The sequence below is a fragment of the Gossypium arboreum genome, chromosome 11 (assembly GCF_025698485.1).
Source record: "Gossypium arboreum isolate Shixiya-1 chromosome 11, ASM2569848v2, whole genome shotgun sequence".
NCBI classification, from domain to species: Eukaryota; Viridiplantae; Streptophyta; class Magnoliopsida; order Malvales; family Malvaceae; genus Gossypium; species Gossypium arboreum.
Window position 1 is genome coordinate 125,609,200 of NC_069080.1, and position 6,259 is coordinate 125,615,458.

Below are 6,259 nucleotides of genomic sequence, written 5' to 3' on the forward strand. Positions count from 1 at the left end.
TTTGAAAATGCTATAGGCTAAATTGAAGTGGCCAAATAAATAGGAGGATTTGCATGACAAACCTCCCATTTTACATGTAGTGGCTAGTCATCATGTTGTTGTAGACAAAATGTACACTTGATATCCATAATTTATGGTACAAACTGATACAAATTGATAATAGGTTAGGTAAATGTTTCATGATAATAGGTTAGGTAAATGTTCCATGATAATAGGTTAGGTAAATGTTCCATGATAATGGGTTAAGTAAATGTTTCATGATAATGGGTTAGGTAAATGTTTCATGATAAGAATTTCATGTCTTTAGTATTAAAGAATTAAATGGATGAAATATGAAGTTTTATTAAAAGAAAAAGGGGTGAAAAGAACAAAGTTTTGTCCATCTTTGTTCATCATAGCTGAAAGTTAGAGAAGAGAAAAGAGAGGAGAAAGCTCTTGAGTATTTGGTCATTAGGAAGAGGAAAATTGAAGGTAAGTTCTTGGTACCTTGCTTCTATTTTTAGGTTCATGAATTCTTCTTGATTCTACCTTAACTCTTGAAGTATATTTTGATTTTTAGTTGTGTTGTGAGCATTTAGTCATGAACTAAATTAAGGAAATGGTTGTTGTTTCATGTTATTTTGATGAAAAATGGAAGATAGGTGAAGTTGAGCCAAACAAATGAGCATGCATGTGCCTTAGATGCTAAAGGGAAAAATCGACTAACATGTTGTGCTTTAATATGATGAAATGGAGATTATGCTTAAGTAAAAATCATAGATATGTGATCATTGATTGGTGATATACATGTTTAAATAACATGCATGCAAGATAGGTGTATGAAAGAGTGATTTGGTAATAAATCTGCTTGGGACAGCAGCAGTAACGTGACTTTGGAAAATCACCATAAATTGTGAGAGATGAATTAGAAGCTGAATAAATTATGTAATTAAAGCTTATTGAGTCTAGTTTCTAATGAAATAAACAAGAACATATTTTGAATTCTGTACAATGAGAAATTTGATTCGTAATGAAGGGTGGTCAGATTAGTCAAACAGTGAAACATGGGAAACTTTGAGAAAAATCTGGTATTGATCGGCTAAACCAAAAATTCTGAAAATTTTATGGATAGAAGATATATTAGTCTATTTTCAAGGAAAATTAATGGCACTTGATTTGGAGTTTCGTAGCTCCAGCTATAAATAATTTAGTGACTATTGCTCAGGAAGAAAGCTTGCAGTGAAATTATGATTATGTGGTAAATATTGACAAAAATTTGTTAATGAGTTGCTTATTGATTTCTTATAAGCTTACTATGATCTGTAGGTGTGGTTGGCCTAATATTGCAAGGGGTTAATACGTAGTTTGTATTTGAATAGTTAGATTAACGTGTTAGTAATCCAATTGTAGGCGGTTCGTGTGTGGATCTCGTCAGCATATCATAGCAAACAGGTGTGGAACTAACACCCTTTTTCTTAGTCTGGATCGGCAAAAGTCGAAAAGCCGAAATGCCGAAAATCGGTATTTTGTAGATTTGCGAGTGTGCGAATGCTCGTGAGGTAAATCGATTAATGTTTTTGGTAAACTGCAAAATTTGGACTGCAAAGTGCATGATTTCTGTGCCCTCGATATTTTTGGGCTTAATGGGCCAAAATTAGAATGATGGGCCAACAGGCCCAATTCGGTAATAACCCTCGGTACGTGATTCTGTAGTACGTGAAAGGTAGGAATATGCATGAAAAACCCTAAAATAGATAAATTACTGAAATACCTTTAAAAGTGAAAAATTTACAGTTTTACCCCTAGGAGATAAATTACCGAAATACCCCTAGGGTTAAATTGACTTAAATGCATGTTTGATTGTTGTTATTTATCGCATGCCATGTTGTTATTATCGATGCATGGGATGGGATATTGACGGAGGAAGTCTGAAAGTGGCTTGTCCACGATCTTGGAGGCTTTGCCTCAATTTATCGTTAATCTGAGCGGCAATCTTTGCAACTGTGGAGTGTTAAATTTGGGTGGGTTGAGCTATCCCCACATGGAGTGTATGGCTGGTACGGTGGAGTGTAGTGGTTGGTGGGTTGAGTAGTCTCCCAAATGGGCTTGCATATGTTATTGATGTTGCATGTATTTTGAAATGGGCCTATGGGTCATCATGTTATCTGAATAAGGGCTAAGGCCCGGTTATTGTAATCTGAAAAGGGCTCTGGCCCAGTACCACTGTTACCTGAATGGGATTAGGCCCAATGGGCTTGAGCTGACTTGGGCTTTGAATGGGTTTTCTTTACACACTGAGTTTCCCAAAACTCACCCTTTTATTTTCATCCACGCAGGAAATCCCCAACCATAGTGGGCTTGGAGCTGTGAGGGAATTCGAAGTGGCCACCCGTTCGAAAGTTTGATTTTCTTCCGTGAACTGGACATCCTTTTATTTACGTTTGAAGTTTTTGGGCTTTTAAATGTAATAAGGCCGCTTAATTATTTTTGATGGTTTTAATATGTATTACTAAGATAGGTAATACTTATATTTAACTGTTGAAGCTGGATAGCTTTAGGGCGTTTTCAAAAACAACAGTTGATTTCAAAATAACACGACAACAAGCAAAGCTTCGCAATGAAAGTATTTTTCCAAAATTAATCACTTTTCCTAAAAATGACTTAATCAAATCTGTTTTCCTAGAAATATCCATGACATTAAGGTGTGGCAATGGCGGTATGCATGTCTAGGATTGGATCCAAAGGGAGCTTGGTACTTAAGCAGTCCGATGGACTCACCACCTCTTTTCCGGTTTCCTACCTGGTGCATAGCTTCCATTCACTTTAACCCTTAATGAATTAATCTTTTGAACATCAAGTACGATTTTCTAGACTTAGAATGGAAATTTTTTTTTACGTTTTTGATGTGGCATGCCGGATCCGGTCATAACTTCTGGGCCGGGTTTGGGGTGCTACAGTTTGACTGTTGTTTTTTACTGCATGCCATGTTGTTATTATCTGATGTATGGGACTGGGATATTGACGGAGGAAGTACTGAAGTGGCTTGTCCACGTACTAGAAGCTTTGCTTCAATTTACTGTTAACTGAGCAGCAAAGCTGCAACTGTGGAGTGTTGGGTTGGGTGGGTTGAGCTATTCCCCACATGGAGTGTATGGCTGGTACGGGTGGAGTGTAGTGGTTGGTGGGTTGAGTAGTCTCCCAAATGGGCTTGCATATGTTTATTGATGTTGCATGTATTTTGAAATGGGCCTATGAGCCATATTGTTATCTGAATAAGGGGCTAAGGCCCAGTTTATTGTAATTTGAAAAGGGCTCTGGTCTAGTACCACTGTTACCTGAATGGGCTTAGGCCCAATAGGCTTGAGCTGACTTGGGCTTTGAATGGGTTTTCCTTACACACTGAGTTCCCCCAAACTCACCCCTTTTATTTTCATCAACGCAGGAAATCCCCAACCATAGTGGGCTTGGAGCTGTGAGGGAATTCGAAGTGGCCACCCGTTCTGAAAGTTTGATTTTCTTCCGGTGAACTGGACATCCTTTTATTTACGTTTGAAGTTTTGGGTTTTTAAATGTAATAAGGCCGCTTAATTATTTTTGAGGGTTTTAATATGTATTACTAAGATATGTATTACTTATTTTAACTGTTGAAATTGGATAGCTTTAGGGCGCGTTTTCAAAAACAACAATTGATTTCAAAATAACACGACAACAAGCAAAGCTTCCGCTATGAAAGTATTTTCCAAAATTAATCATTTTTCCTAAAAATGACTTAATCAAATCGGTTTCCTAAAAATATCCATGACGTTAAGGTGTGGCAATGGCGGTATGCATGTCTAGGATTGGATCCGAAGGAGCTTGGTACTTAGCAAATCCGATGGACTCACCACCTCTTTTCGGTTTCCTACCGGTGCATGACTTCCATTCACTTTAACCTATAATGAAATTATCTTTTAAAACACTAAGTAAGTTTTTTCTGGACCAACAATATAAAATGTTTTGAATGCTTCGATGTGGCATGTCAGATCCGGTCATAACGTCTGGGCAGGGTTTGGGGTGCTACAGAAATAAATTATACCCCAAAAGTTTATTTACCAAAACAAGGTGATAGATTAATTTTAGAAACCGATGCATCAGAAAATTATTGGGGATGTATTTTAAAAGCTAAAATAGCAAAAAACGAAGAACTAATATGTGGATATAGTTCTGGAAAATTTAAATCAAATGAAGTTAATTATGCTATATATGAAAAAGAATTATTAGCTATTAAAAAGGCAATAAAACCTTTCTCATATATTTAGCATCGAAAATTTTATTATAAAAGCGACAACCAGTGACCAAACAATTTCTGACTAATAATAGTCTAGAAAGTGTACCAAGAAGAATTAGATGGTACAATGATTTATGTAGTTTCAATTTTGAAGTTTTATATGTCAAAGGTACTGATAATATTATTGCTGATTAACTTAGCAGGCCTTATGGATAGGGGTAAAAAATCTCTAGAACAAGTCGGGGAATGGACTACTGTCCATAAAAAACCCAACAAAGGAAAGCAGATAAATCCTAATCAAGGATTTACTCCCAATTAGGGATTTACTCCTATATTAATAGGATTCTATCCTAATCAAGGATATTATGTTCCTTATCCAATGGTAAGACAACGAACTGGATCTCCTTCATCATATGCATCAAGAATGGTAAACGAATACCCTACAAAAAGAATAATTCAATCTCCTTGGTCTCAAGATCCGAATTCAGCATATCAAGCTAGTTATTCTGAAGTTATAAAAGGAGCAGAAAATTTGTTGAAACAACAACAAATTCCAGAAATAAAAGATTTTTATAATCCAGGATTACCAAGTGAAATTTATAAATATATTAATGAAATATGGAAAACCCATATTTTAGAACAAAGAGCAAATTTTAGACGAGCTCTTACAAAGTTTTCACAATTTCTAGTTGAAAAAACAACTAAAGAAAATGAAGCACATGAATTATTATTAAAAGCTGTTTTATACAGAGATTGGCAAGAACTCGAAAGAAAGTATTATGTATATATGTTGTCGTAACCATTTTTTTGAAAAAACGGGTATCGACTTGGAGAAAAAAAACGAAAACAGGAGTCGCCACCAATCTTTTTAGGTGTGATCGGATCACCTTAAGTTAATCATTTTAATAAAAGTTAAGATTTACTAAAACGATAATTTTGGTCTCGAAAATCGAAAATGAGTTCGAGTCGGTTACACACGAGGAAGGATTAGCACCCTCGTCGCCCAAAATTGGTACCTAGTTGATTAATTAGTGTCTTAGTGTCGAAAATTTGAAAACTTGAAAGAATTTAAAATACGATCCCTCTTTATAAAGAAAATGCTCAAATGTTAATGACCTTCTCGTCTCACAATATAAAATGTCACATCCAGTAATTTAGGACACGCCATCTTGAATTTTCGAGAGCGAGCTTGCCTTTTATATAAAAATTCGTGTATTTCAAAAGGTTATTCAGTTAGTTAAGGTGAACGAGGAAAATCGAAACCCAGTAAGTTAGGGCACGTTTCCTCGAAGTCCCAAACACCGAATATTGGCTTTACTTGCAAAAATCTTATTTCGAGGTAACAAAATGCCATACCCAGTAAGTTAGGGCACAACACCTCGTATCTCCGAGAATAAGCATTTTTCAAAACTCATGTCGCGATTTAAAAGAGTATTCATTATTTAGGTTAAAGGAGAAAAATCGAAACCCAATAAGTTAGGGCACGATTGTCTCGAATTACCAAATACGGAATATTACTTTTATGAAAGAATTATTATTGGGTTGGATATAATGATAATAAGAATAATATTAAAGTAAAGTAAACAATAATACTATATATAAATATATATATATGTATATAATAGAAATACACACTACTATATAATAATAATAATAAATATAGAAATACAAAAAGGAAATATAATAAAAATATCAAATTAAAGTAATAAAAAACAATACTATATATAAATATATATATATATATGTATATACATAAAATATACACTAATATATAATAATAATAGTAATAGCAAAAATAATGAAAATATGAGTAATATTAATAATATATTAGAATACAAAAGTAAAGTAATAACAATAGGGTGATAATAATAATAATAATACAAACAATAATACATATATATATATAATGATAGTAGTTAGAAATAAAAATAATAGAAGTAACAATAATGATTGTAATAATATAAATAAATATGGAGAGGGCATATATAATATAATAATAATATAAATAATAAT

General features: G+C 34.0%; 1 long non-coding RNA gene across 1 annotated transcript; it reads left to right on the forward strand.

Moving 5' to 3' along the window:
- The first annotated feature begins 312 nt into the window (after positions 1-312).
- Positions 313-2,355, forward strand: LOC128284129 (uncharacterized). The gene is made up of 3 exons (XR_008274453.1): positions 313-471; positions 1,390-1,431; positions 2,316-2,355. It is a non-coding gene; the product is annotated as an uncharacterized LOC128284129 (long non-coding RNA).
- Positions 2,356-6,259: the final 3,904 nt, after the last annotated feature.